At 35.9% G+C, this 12915-nt stretch overlaps 1 long non-coding RNA gene across 1 annotated transcript; it reads right to left on the reverse strand.

The window, feature by feature from the left end:
* Positions 1-3024: 3024 nt before the first annotated feature.
* LOC149831053 (uncharacterized) lies at positions 3025-5635 on the reverse strand. The gene is made up of 3 exons (XR_016432982.1): positions 5507-5635; positions 3380-3605; positions 3025-3238 (listed from the first exon to the last, which is right to left on the reverse strand). It is a non-coding gene; the product is annotated as an uncharacterized LOC149831053 (long non-coding RNA).
* Between the last annotated feature and the right edge of the window lie 7280 nt (positions 5636-12915).

Consider the following 12915-nt stretch of genomic DNA (forward strand, 5'->3'; position numbering starts at 1 on the left):
CAATCGCTCTATGCCTTTAATAGCTCTTTTGAGTTAAGAAACTTTGGCACAATACATTGTTGACAGTTGACTTTTGAAAATTTTGATCTACAAAAATTAGAATTCTTTTAAGAAAAAAAAGAGTGATTTCTACTCAATAGTTCCTTACCTTCATTAGTAACCAATATTTACCATATATATATAAGTTGGATAATGTCCTTCAAGCTTTGGAATTACTTATTTGTTGTTGTCATCAATTTGCAGGAGTAAATCTAATTTATTCAGAAGGCTCCCAATTCACTTTGGGAACGAATCTCAAGTAAATGAAGTGTTGTCGATGTTGGACAGGGAAACAAATGTTGTTTGTCTTATTGGAATTTGTGGGCAAGTTGGCATCGGAAAGACGACAATTGCGATGGCCATCTATAATATGCTATTTACTAAATATGATGGTAGTTGTTGCTTCATCAAAGATGTTGGCGAAAATGCCAAGCATCTTAAGGGACTTCCCTATCTACAAGCTACGCTAATTTATGACATTTTAAAAGAAGAAATTGACATCCATGATGTTAAAGAAGGAATTAGCTTGATCAAGGATAAAATTAGTAAGAAAGTTCTCCTAATTCTTGATGATGTGGATGACGAGGAGCAACTTGATGCATTTATAGCCCACCGAAAAGATTCGAAGCAAGAGAAATGGTTTGGTGCGGGAAGTAAGATTATTGTTACAACAAGGAATAAACAAGTACTCCTAAAGCATGGACTGAAGGAAGACCAAATTTATGCCGTTAAAGAACTGAACAACCATTGGCAGAGTTTAAATATCTTTCTATGGAAGTTGTGAAAGTAACCGGGGGCCTACCACTAGCTCTGAAAGTACTTGGGTCACTCTTTTATGGTACAAGTGATAAAAAAGAATGGCAAGAGCGTAATGTGTTCAATCATGATATGGATTTTAGGCTTTTCAATAATTTCTTTTTTGTGAGAAATTAGGATTTCCAATAGTATTAAAAATTTAAAACATCATTTATACTGATTTTGTCAGACTACATTTACTTTAGGTCCAGAAATTAAAGCATTGAGACTTTCCCCAAGCTTTAACAAGACAGAAATATGCAGTACCAAGCTCTTCATGAGAACAAACAGCTTGAAGAGTAGGGAATGAGAATGGTGCATTACCATATCATGCCTGGGCAATGATATTATCAACGGTTCAGTGCTGCTTTGTTGATTTTTAATGTATTTATCATATTGTCTGTTTACCCTTGGTAATGCGCCTATAGACAAGTTTAGAAATCTAATCTACAATTTCCTAACAATGTCTTTATTTTATCCTTTTATGAGATGGTTGGATGTAATTAAATTCTGTTTATATCCCTTTATTTTATTTAACGCACCAAGGTGTCATTTGGATGAACAGTTTATTGTTTATGATTAAGAAAAATGTACAAATATAACTGGCCAAGAAAAAGGGTCCTGTCCTTATTACCTTATTCTTAGGATAAGTAGTACACATACTACTTGAGTCCAACCATCCTATGTCCAACTCGCATAAGTACAAGGCATACAAGATCCTTATTAGTAATGCAGACATGATGCAATTCTATATGTGAATTGTATTGGTTTTTCAAATTAGATTGGCCTAATCACTAGAACATTTCTAAATTTCCTTTTGCACTGAAAGTAAGATTCCCAGATCCCGAATGCTGTATATCATTTATTCCATTAAACATCAAAATGGCAAGATAACATTTATGGCCAGCAAGAGCTAAACACAGGCTCTCCAATGCGGTAACAGAGTTTATTATTAAGGCCTTGTTCAAATCGGGTTGTCTTTAGGCAGATTTAATAGTCAGAGGAAGGGGTGGGGGTTGGGAATCATACAAGGCATGTATAAATTCAACAACTCGAACTAGAAGTTGCCTCAAATTCTACACTTTATCATTTTTTATGAACCAAGCTCTAATGCAGCTTATACTTCTGATATAGTTCTTCAGCACAATCGATGTGATAAAATAGAACACTTCCAAGATTATCTAAAAAATTGACATCTCATTTTAGCTCCATGGGCAAAGAAATGCATATCTAAATGGAATCTAATTTGGCAATAGTGGACATTCCAAGCAAGATGGATAATATGGCAGATGAGGAACTGAAGGATATTTGATGGGCTCATACATGAAGTTGAAAGTCTACACCCAAGGCTTCAATGTTAGAAGTTCCTATATGCAATCAATAGATCCCATGGCTTAGACATTTCTTGGATTGTGTCTCTAAGGATTGGGAAATATTGAATGTCCTAGTCATCTACTGTTTTGTTTCTTTGTTTACGATGTTGGTCTGCTTTGTTTATTTCAATGAGACCTTGCCACTATATTCTTCCAGAAAAATCATAACATTGACATACCTTCAACAATACAATAGACTGAAACATATTTTTCCTTAAAGATCTTCATCGACAACAAAGATATAGTCTGTTAGCAGAAAGTGAAGTACTCAGGTGCTTGTTCACTGCATTGTTGGCATCATGTGATGACCTTCTGAGATTCCACCACAGTGTGAATATGGATGATGAGGATGCAGAACATGAAAACAATAGGAACTATGCTTATAAGCCTAAAAGTTTGCTTCACATTAAGTTTGACTTAGAAAAAAAATTGCTTCACATTGGGTTTGATCCAAGGAAAAAAAATTTGCTTCACATTGAGAAAGATAAGGAAAACAAGAGAAAAAGCACAAAGATGAAGGAGCAAAGAATGAAGAGAAAATATAGCAAGCAGCAGAAAAGACACTAAAGCTGAGTTTGTTACTACGCTGGTTCATCCTACTAGCAATTAGAACATGTGATCATAGAACCCTTACATATTAGAGATTAACAAAAGCGGCAACTCAAACACATAAAGGACAAACATAGCCCCGGCCACCAATGAAAATACAATGAAATTATACTATTTTTTCTCCAGCAAGTCAATTTTTATTTCATGGGTCAAACTTAAACTTATCTTAACAGTACATTCAAATTTGATGCCCTTGTTGCAATGCAAGTTTGTCCCATGCATTTAAGCCTGTTTTTGCTTAATAAATAATAAAAAATGTTCATGATTAAATCAAAAGTGGCACATGCCTATCTCCTTCACTATTCACAAGCCGGAAGGCATTCGTATCTTCATTAGGAAGCCCCAAACATGTCCGTAAATCAACAGCATCATTTAACCTTGTCTCAAGCAATCTTTCCATGTTGAACACACACGATGGATCTCTACAATGAACACACAGAAGTAACAATAATGAGAACAAAGCACAACTGTATCTATAATAAAAAAAATGAGAAAGGAGAATGGCCAAGCATAGCACTAGTGGACATGCCAAATTACAGATTCATTTAAAAGAATAACTATACCGTCTTGTGTCATCCTCTAGTTGCATTATACGGACACAGAACATTGAAAAGGAATTGTACAAGCCCCACCCAATTGGCTTTTCGGATCCATCTGTCACCAGCACAATATCTCCAGTCTTGGGAGGAGGCCTACCAACTATTCTGTCAACAGCACCACTATACACCATTGGACTTCCATTTCGAAACAACTGTGTTTTCCCTTTCTTCAAAACAACCTTTGGTATACCTGTAGTACCAGAGATCTCGTCACAAAATTAATGTTGGTATAAAGCGTGAAGAAGTCATATAGATGCCACAATATACAAGGAACTATTTACAAGAAAGATAAATGATTGCACAGAAAATGAAACTAGTCTGTCACTTAAATAGTAGTGGAAGACCTATGGTTCATTTATGGAAATAGAAGAAATCATGAAGAAGAATGTACAACCCCAGTAAATCTTAACCATACAGGTACCTGCCATGTAGAACGGAATGAACTAAAACAGTCTATTATGATTAAAATGGTGCAATATTATTGTTGTTATTATGATGGTGGTATAAAAAAAGTGTTAGTGATCATATTTTGTTTGTGGAAAAAAGCTGGAAGATACTGATCTTCACAATATACATGAATAATATCATAGAAACAGATGTTGGTAAAGAAACTCAAAGACTAAAAATGTATATAAATCAAGTGTTTGACAGATAAGGTCTAAGAACACAACACTACTTTCTAGGTATAGAAGTTGCGACATCTCAACCAGATGTTATATCTCAAACAAAGTATGTCCATGATCTTCTTAAGAAGACTTAGATGTTGTGATAATACGGCAGTGGATACTCCAAGTGAGCAAAACCATAAATTGATGGCAAAGAACTCAAATGAACCAAAGAAGTTTTTCCAGCCTATTTCATTATCTTTCTTTTATTTGCTCACACTGCTGGATTTCTTCTAAAATTTTGCTACTTTTCCTTTTGTCTTCTCATTCTCCAACTTTTACTTAAATATCAACCCCATTACGCTTTAGAGAGTTTCAACAACTCTTTGCTTAAGCCACTAAGGTTTCTTTGTTGTTGAGCAATGATGGCCTTGGTTGAATGCAGAGCTGTGGTGTGCCACATGGTGTTCACACTGTCTTAAGTGTTTTAAGATACCCAAGAGCAATTAGCTGAAAAAAATTCCTAGAAAGCATGTGAGAAGAATCATGATAACCCGACGTGTTGCGAGTTGGCAACTCCACTAGTGTCGGTGAAAATATACCTTATCTGTTGTCAAGTCCTATGCCATATGACAACAAGGAAAACGTCGAGTTCCTTTACAATGTTATCCTCAAAAGGTACTGACTGAAATAACGATATAGACACTAACAGGAAAATATGTTGATATTTGAGCCTGATCAACTGACGAGAAAATTGCAAGCAATCCCTCACTGCATCAAATACTATTTCGAGTGGTAGTTGAAAAAGATAAAAATGCCTTTGTTAATGCTCAAGCACCTTTTCATATGAGACAGAGTAACGATTTCTTCATATGTTGCCTTGAAAGGTCTCTATTTACTATATAGAGAACAACAATAGTTGGAAACATCAAACACTTGAACTACAGACCGTACGTCTCCATCATCCGGAATGTATTGGACGGAAAAAGAGAAAAGCGAGGAATCCCCAAAAACTCACAAAAAAGACGATAGCAAAAATTCAAACCTTACCATCAAAATTTATGAGCTATGGTGGAAATATTGGACGAAATAACGAATACAAGGAGATTGGGGGGTGCTTAATTTCCATTAATCGATAATATTTTGGTATTGTATAAATCAATATTTTGACAATAATGTGCAAAAAAGAGCAATAGAGTGAACAACCAGCAAATACACAACTAGAACTTCATATTTTAGTTCCATTTCATGGTCATTTCAATACGAATCAGGATTACTGCCTCAGGTGAGGTTTTTATAAGCATAGAAAGCACGCTCTGCACTTATAGCTTTATTTGAAAAGCAAAATGCTCCGAATGAATCGTGTTCTCTGCGCCGACAATCCATTATCTACCACGGAAAGCAAGTCATATTGGGCTTCCTCTTTTTTTCAAGAGAAGCTAATAAGAGATGGCTGCTACCCACAAAAGTTTAGAGAGAGAGAGACCTGGGGTGGCGGCAGCAGCTTCTTGGAGGGGGCAAGTCAACGAAACCTGATCCACTCATGTATGGCTCTATCTCTCTTTGTTCTCTGCACACCATCTTTTGCTCAGATTCATTGCTAATTGTTTGTTTCTTCAGCAGAAGTGAGTCTTCACCATAGAACCATCTAACAGCAAGAGTCGTTATTGCAGCAGATTTCTGCTTGAATGGATGTCAAATGATTAGTTACCAACCATCACAATATTATAAGAATATCAGGCTTTTAAGTGTGTTTTAAAAGAAAAAATTGTAGTGCAATATTTTTGAAAAACTTCAAAATGAAATTTTTGTGATCTTTAGGGTTTTTAGTGCAATATTCTTGAGACGTTAGGGTTTTTAATTTTATTGTTACTTTTTAAAATGTCATTTCACGAGGGGAGTCACTTATTCCTAAATTATTCCAAAAAAAATAAATCATGACATGATATTTCTGAGATAAATGCTGATGGACCATAGTATAATGGTTCAGAAGCTTAATTTTTATGGCCATGAGAATTTTTGATGTGGATAAATTTCACAATTATAAGTGCATGCCGTTACATTATTTTCTTGTTGTTATTGTTATTTTCTGAAAGGCAAAATTCATTATCTGCTTGGATACCAATATATTTGTAGATGGCTGCTAATTATGTCTAAAATGACAATTTCTATTGTACTCTATGGCATGAATATATGCGTACAATAACTTCTAGCAGCTATTTTTTATCTGCAACTCTTCTTGATTTCTAGAACCTTCCAAGGTAAGCCACAGAACATTTCCTTTTAGGCACCTTGAAGAATATGAGGTAGCAAACTTCTATTTTAGGCACTTGTCTTTTGTCCTCATCGCTTATCTTCATTCATTTGCTTATGGCCAGAAATCTTGCTTTTGAAATGTTTGTTTCTGTACGTCTTCATAGCCAGTCAAATTGATCTGTTTGAAGTAATTGGTCATCCACAATGCCTTGAATCACTCGGTGACATTCTGTTGACTATTTGACATATTTTTAGGTTCTTCAGCGTGCATCTTGTATGTACAGAAGCTTAAATTCTTTAGCTATGAGGATAACAAGGGAAGGGGGTCTCCTTATGACCTGTTCATGCTCAGGCGCTATGACCCAAAGTGGGACATTTTTGCAAACTCTTCAAGAAAGTTGTTCACGTTATACTTATCACTTACTAGTTCATGGAATTATCTTGTTTTGAACCATATATCCATGTTCTTGGCATTTTGTTTTGCGTTTCATTTGGCACATGAAAGATGACATAAAATGTTTCTTTGTACACACTTTATAAACCATGAAAAATAACAATAGCAAGCTCATATGGGTAAAACCCGGAGTCCTCAAGCAAGAATCAGTCTTACACGACCCCGAACCGGTCTGAAAGCACTCTGAACCGGTTTTAAACGGCCTCGAACTAATCATCTAAGGTTTCAAACCGGTTCTGAACTTTATGAACCGATGTCAAGTATGAACAAAAGTTCATAAAACTCTATAACCGTATGCAAAAATCCTTGTATCTTCGTAGATTTATGAAAATAGGGTCTTAGCTTCTCGGAACTGGTGAAAAACTAGAAGAAATCGGTCAAAAACAACTCTGAACCGATCCTAGAAAAGGGCCTAATCAGTCATAGATCTGGTTCAGTTTCAAACAGTGCCAAGATCCTGATTCGGTTCATATTAGATATGGGTCTGACCCTAAGTTGGATCCGGGTCTTACCCGATATAAACTGGATCCGGGTTTGACCCTGTATAAACCGGATTTGGGCCTGTTAAAATGTATCTCCCAAAATCGTTAATGTAAATATAAATATATATACTTATATAAATAGAGATACATATACATATGACATATATATATATATATATGTATATGTATCTCTATATATATAAATATGTATATTTGTATATTTTTATCTTTTTGTTTACCCGATAAGGGTATAATTGTAATTTTCCTTCTTGCACATATTCCATTTGGAATATGTTGTATTTTTCTTCTTTTTATTTTGTGTATTCTTTTTTTATTTTTTATTTCTTTTCACCTTTTCATAAAGGTGCATTGGGGGTCCCCCAATAGAGTCGTTGGGGGGCCCCCAACGACTCCTTTGGGAGCCCCTTTGCACCTCCTCCTTCTTGTATAAATAGGGGTGTTTCCCCCTTGTTTTCTCCAAGCTTGAGAGTCTCAAGCATTTGGTTTTTTCTATAAAATACATGCCATATGCCATAGTGCATGTTTATTATTTTTACGCTTTTGCGTACTTTGTTCAAGTGTTGTGAGAGTGCCTTCGTGCACATCTTTTCTAAAGTATTTGTGCTCGTATGCATATTGTCTTATCATAGACAATTTTACATGGTATCAGAGCAAGGTTGATTATTGAAGATCGTGGGATTCTCCATTTTTTGAGTGCCTCGAAAAACGTGTCTTCCGATCTTTGAAGTTTAAAGTGGTGGATCTTTCTTCTCAAATATTTTAAAAGAATCTTGTGCAAAATTGGTGGTGGAAATATTGTGTTGGTACGCTTTTCCCTCTACCTCTTTACTCTTTAATAGGCGAAAAAGAGTCTCATTTTGCTCTTGGTTTCAAATTAAATGGGTCCAACTATCATGTTTGGGCTGAAAATATGGAGGCTCATATAAAAGGGAAGGGCCTTTGGGGAATATGTACTTGGCACAATTCCGGAACCGGAACCTAAGATTACCATAGTAAATGGAAGCGAGATCAAGATTCTTGAGGGAGAAGAAAGAATCAAAGCCCTTGAAGAATACTCTAAGAAGCACGATGAATGGGAAATGAAGAATTTCAAGATTCTTTCATGGTTTTTCTCATCCGTGGAAACCAAGATTAATGCCAACATTATTAAGTTCAAAAAGGCATCGAAAGCTTGGCATTATCTTGAAAAAATGTACACATCAAGGGATCTCTCTCATAAGTATTACCTTCAAAAGAAGGCTATCTCCCTTACTCAAGGTGAAATGACGATTAGGGAATACTTTGCCGATCTTTCCTCTATTTGGGATGAGCTTGCAATACTTGAACCAAAATGGAGTGGAGAGGCAATTGAGCTCCGTCATAAGCAACTTGAAGAAGATCGGTTCTTCAACTTTTTGAATGGGCTAAGGCCCGAATTTGAGCAAATAAGGTCATCTCTTCTTTCCTCCTTTTCTCCCCATTCTCTTGAAGATGTTCTCACCAAATTAAGTGGTGAAGAGACTCGTATGAATTTATGTAAACAAGGACCAAATGTTCTTGCGGTTCCTTGTAGTATTGAAGAAAATAGTGAGGTTAATGCCGTATCAAGACCCAGAAACAATGTAAGAACCTATCGTCCCCCTCACTTTAAATTTCAAAATCAAGGAGAAAATGGTGGACAAAGAGGAAAAATGGACTATAGCAAAACTATTTGTCATTTTTGTAAAGAACCGGGGCATATCAAACTCGTTTGTCCCAAATGGAAGAAGCTCCTAGCCATGGCTACCACTGGTGTACTGCAGAAAGAGGAGACATTTTCAAGTGAGACCCTCTCTATAAATCAAATAGTGGAAGCTCTTCAACCTCTCCTCAACGGATCCACCTCCGGTGCGGTCGTATCCACTCCTTCCTCTCCAGGTAAAATCTCTTGGCTTTCGGACTCCGGTGCATCCTTTCATATGTCCCCAAACATTTTTTCACTCTCCGATTACTCAAAAAATGGTTCTCCATCTTATGTCTCTACTGCGGATGGAACCTCTCTTGAAATTAAAGGAATAGGTAATTTTGAAACTCAAGAGTTTTTTATTTCAAAAATCAGATTTATACCTAAACTAAACTTAAATCTCCTCTCTGTTTCTCAACTCACGGACCATGGTTGCGATATTAAATTCTCTTGTGATAAATGTTTAATACAAGATCGTCAGTCTGGAAAATTGATTGGGGAAGGCTTTAGAAGAGGAGATTTATATTATATGGAATCTCTTCAAGTTCCAAAAGTTTTGTGTAATGTTGTCCGACATAAAGATATAAATGTGTGGCACAAAAGACTTGGTCATCCTAATATCACCAAGTTATCATATTTACATTTTGCAAAAGACCTATATAAAAGCTCTTTTTCTTGTAATGACTGTATTCTTGGAAAAATACGAAGTTTACCTTTTGAGCAATAAATTATGTTCTCTTCTAAAACTTTCGAAATTGTTCATTCAGATGTTTGGGGACCTGCACCTGTTGTTTCAAAAGGAGGCTTTTCTTATTACGTAATATTTGTGGATGATTTTTCCAGATATTCGTGGATATATTTTCTTAAGTTTAAACATGAAGTATTTTCATGTTTTAAAATTTTTCATTCAATGATTAAGAACCAATTCAACAGTAACATAAAGATTTTTAGAAGTGATTCTGGAGGAGAATATCTCTCTAATCAATTTAAGATATATCTTGAGGATCACGGTATTGTTCACCAAAGGTCTTGTCCTAAAACGCCACAACAGAATGGGTTGGCTGAAAGAAAACATAGGCACATTATCGAGACCACTAGGACTCTCCTTATATCTCAAAATATTCCAAAATTTTTTTGGGCTGAAGCAGCTCTTGCTTCTGTTTATTTGATAAATCGCTTACCATCTAGGTTATTAGGAAAAATATCTCCCTTTGAGGTATTACATAAGCTCAAACCTGATTATAATAGGTTAAGAGTCTTTGGATGTAAGTGTTTCATACTTACGGATAAGTATGACAAGCTCTCTCCCAAGACTATTCCTTGTGCCTTTCTTGGTTATTCCGAAACTCAAAAAGGTTTTCGTTGTTATGACCTTCAAGATGATAAGCTATATGTCTCTAGAAATGTAACTTTTTTAGAAAATGAGAGTGGTTTTGAAAAAAATGTTTCTCAACAAGAAAATTTTGATTACTCCTTCTTGTTCAACTTATTGTCTAGTAATGATGACATATCTAGTGATGATGATGTATCATTAAACCATGATGAGGAAAATGATGGAGATATTGGTGAACATAATTCACTCAATGAACAAGAAAGTAGAGTTCCAAGTGAGCCTATAACCTACTCTCGAAGAAACCAAGACACCTTTAGAAGTGCTATTGATCAATATAGTGAGCTTTCCACTACTCTTGACCATAGAAGATCTGAAAGGAATAGAAGACCTCCAACTCGTTTTGTCTTTTTTGACTCTTTTTCACCCCGATATAGGGCTTGTCTAAGTGTCATTCACTCTTATTTTGAATCAAGAAATTTTGAAGAAGCTAAAAAATATATAGAATGGCAAGAAGCCATGCAAAGTGAACTTGATGCTCTTAAAAGGGCAAAAACTTGGGATTTCCAAACTCTACCTATAGGAAAGAAAACTATAGGTTGTCGATGGGTCTTTAAAGTTAAAACTAAGAGCGACGGTTCTCTAGAAAGGTATAAAGCTTGCTTAGTTGCAAAAGGGTATGGGCAAGAGTATGAAATTGATTACGAAGAAACCTTTGCCCCTGTAGCTCGAATGGTTACGGTTAGGTGTCTTATTACTATTGCATCTATTAAAAATTGGAAGATTTTTCAAATGGATGTTAAAAATGCCTTCTTAAATGGTGATCTCAATGAAGAAGTATATATGGATGCCCCACCAGGCATGATAATTCCTAAAGATAAAGTTCTTCGTCTTCGAAAGACTCTCTATGGTTTAAAGCAGGCTCCCAAAGCCTGGTATGATAGGTTTACCAGTGTAATGCTGGAAAATGGTTTTTCCTTATGTTATACTGACACTGCTTTGTTTACTAGAAAATCTAATGTAGGGATTGTAATTTTGTTGCTCTACGTTGATGATATGCTAATTACAGGTGATGATGTTCAAGGAGTCAAGGGTATTAAGTTCGTCTTGACTTCAAAATTTGAGATGTCAGACTTCGGTTTTCTGACATATTTTCTTGGAATTGAGGTTGCTTATTCGCAACGTGGTTATTTTCTATCTCAGTCTAAACTTGCTTGCGAGATTATTGACAGGTCAGGTATTTCTGATGACAAAGTATGCGAAACTCCTGAAGTTGTGGGAGCAAAAATAAAGATTGACGATGGTGTTCCTCTAACCTATCCTACTCCTTACAGGCAGTTGGTAGGTTCCTTAATGTATCTTAGCATTACTCGACCCGATTTGTCACATGCTATACACATCGCCAGTCAGTTTCAGCATGCTTCTACAACCGTTCATATGAGTGATGTGCTTCGCATCATCAGATATTTAAAGGGAACTGTGAATAAGGGAGTATTCCTATCTTCGTCTTCTGAATTGAAATTGCTTGCTTATACTGACTCAGATTGGGGAGGTGACCCTAGTAACTGTCACTCCGCCACTGGTTTCTGTGTTTTCTTAGGTGAGTCTTTGATCTCATGGCGATGTAAAAAGCAACAGAAGGTCTCCCTGTCATCTACTGAAGCCGAATATAGAGCCATGACATCCACCACCATGGAAATTGTATGGATTCAACGTCTTATGGAAGATATGATAGTGTTTATCAGAGAACCAACAAAGTTGTGGTGTAACAACAAAAGTGCAATTTATATTGCCAAGAATCACACCTTTCACGAGCGAACAAAGCATATAGAGATGGACTGCCATTATGTCAGAGAAGAATACTTGAAGAAGGCCATTGATCTACCATACGTAACATCTGAGTATCAGCTTGCTGACTTCTTCACCAAAGCTCTATGTTCGCCCAGATTTCATTTCCTCCTTGGCAAACTTGCAGTTATCACACCGTAAGTTTGAGGGGGGGTGTTAAAATGTATCTCCCAAAATCGTTAATGTAAATATAAATATATATACTTATATAAATAGAGATACATATACATATAACACATATATGTGTATATGTATCTCTATATATATATATGTATATTTATATATTTTTATCTTTGCGTTTACCCGATAAGGGTATAATTGTAATTTTCCTTCTTGCGCATATTCCATTTGGAACATGTTGTATTTTTCTTCTTTTTATTTTTTGTATTCTTTTTTTATTTTTTATTTATTTTCACCTTTTCATAAAGGTGCATTGGGGGTCCCCCAATAGAGTCGTTGGGGGCTCCCCAACGACTCCTTTGGGAGCCCCTCTACACCTCATCCTTCTTGTATAAAAAGGGGTGTTTCCCCCTTGTTTTCTCCAAGCTTGAGAGTCTCAAGCATTTGGTTCTTTCTATAAAATACATGCCATAGTGCATGTTTATTATTTTTATGCTTTTGCGTACTTTGTTTAAGTGTTGTGAGAGTGCCTTCGTGCACATCTTTTCTAAAGTATTTGTGCTCGTATGCCTATTGTCTTATCATAGACAATTTTACAAGGCCTCCTATTAGATTTAGACTCGAATACCTGATGGGTTCGGACCATAATCTGATCCGAATAGATCTGGATCTTAACCCGGTT

The sequence above is a fragment of the Nuphar pumila genome, chromosome 7 (genome assembly GCF_984573655.1).
Source record: "Nuphar pumila chromosome 7, dmNupPumi1.hap1.1, whole genome shotgun sequence".
Taxonomy (NCBI): Eukaryota; Viridiplantae; Streptophyta; class Magnoliopsida; order Nymphaeales; family Nymphaeaceae; genus Nuphar; species Nuphar pumila.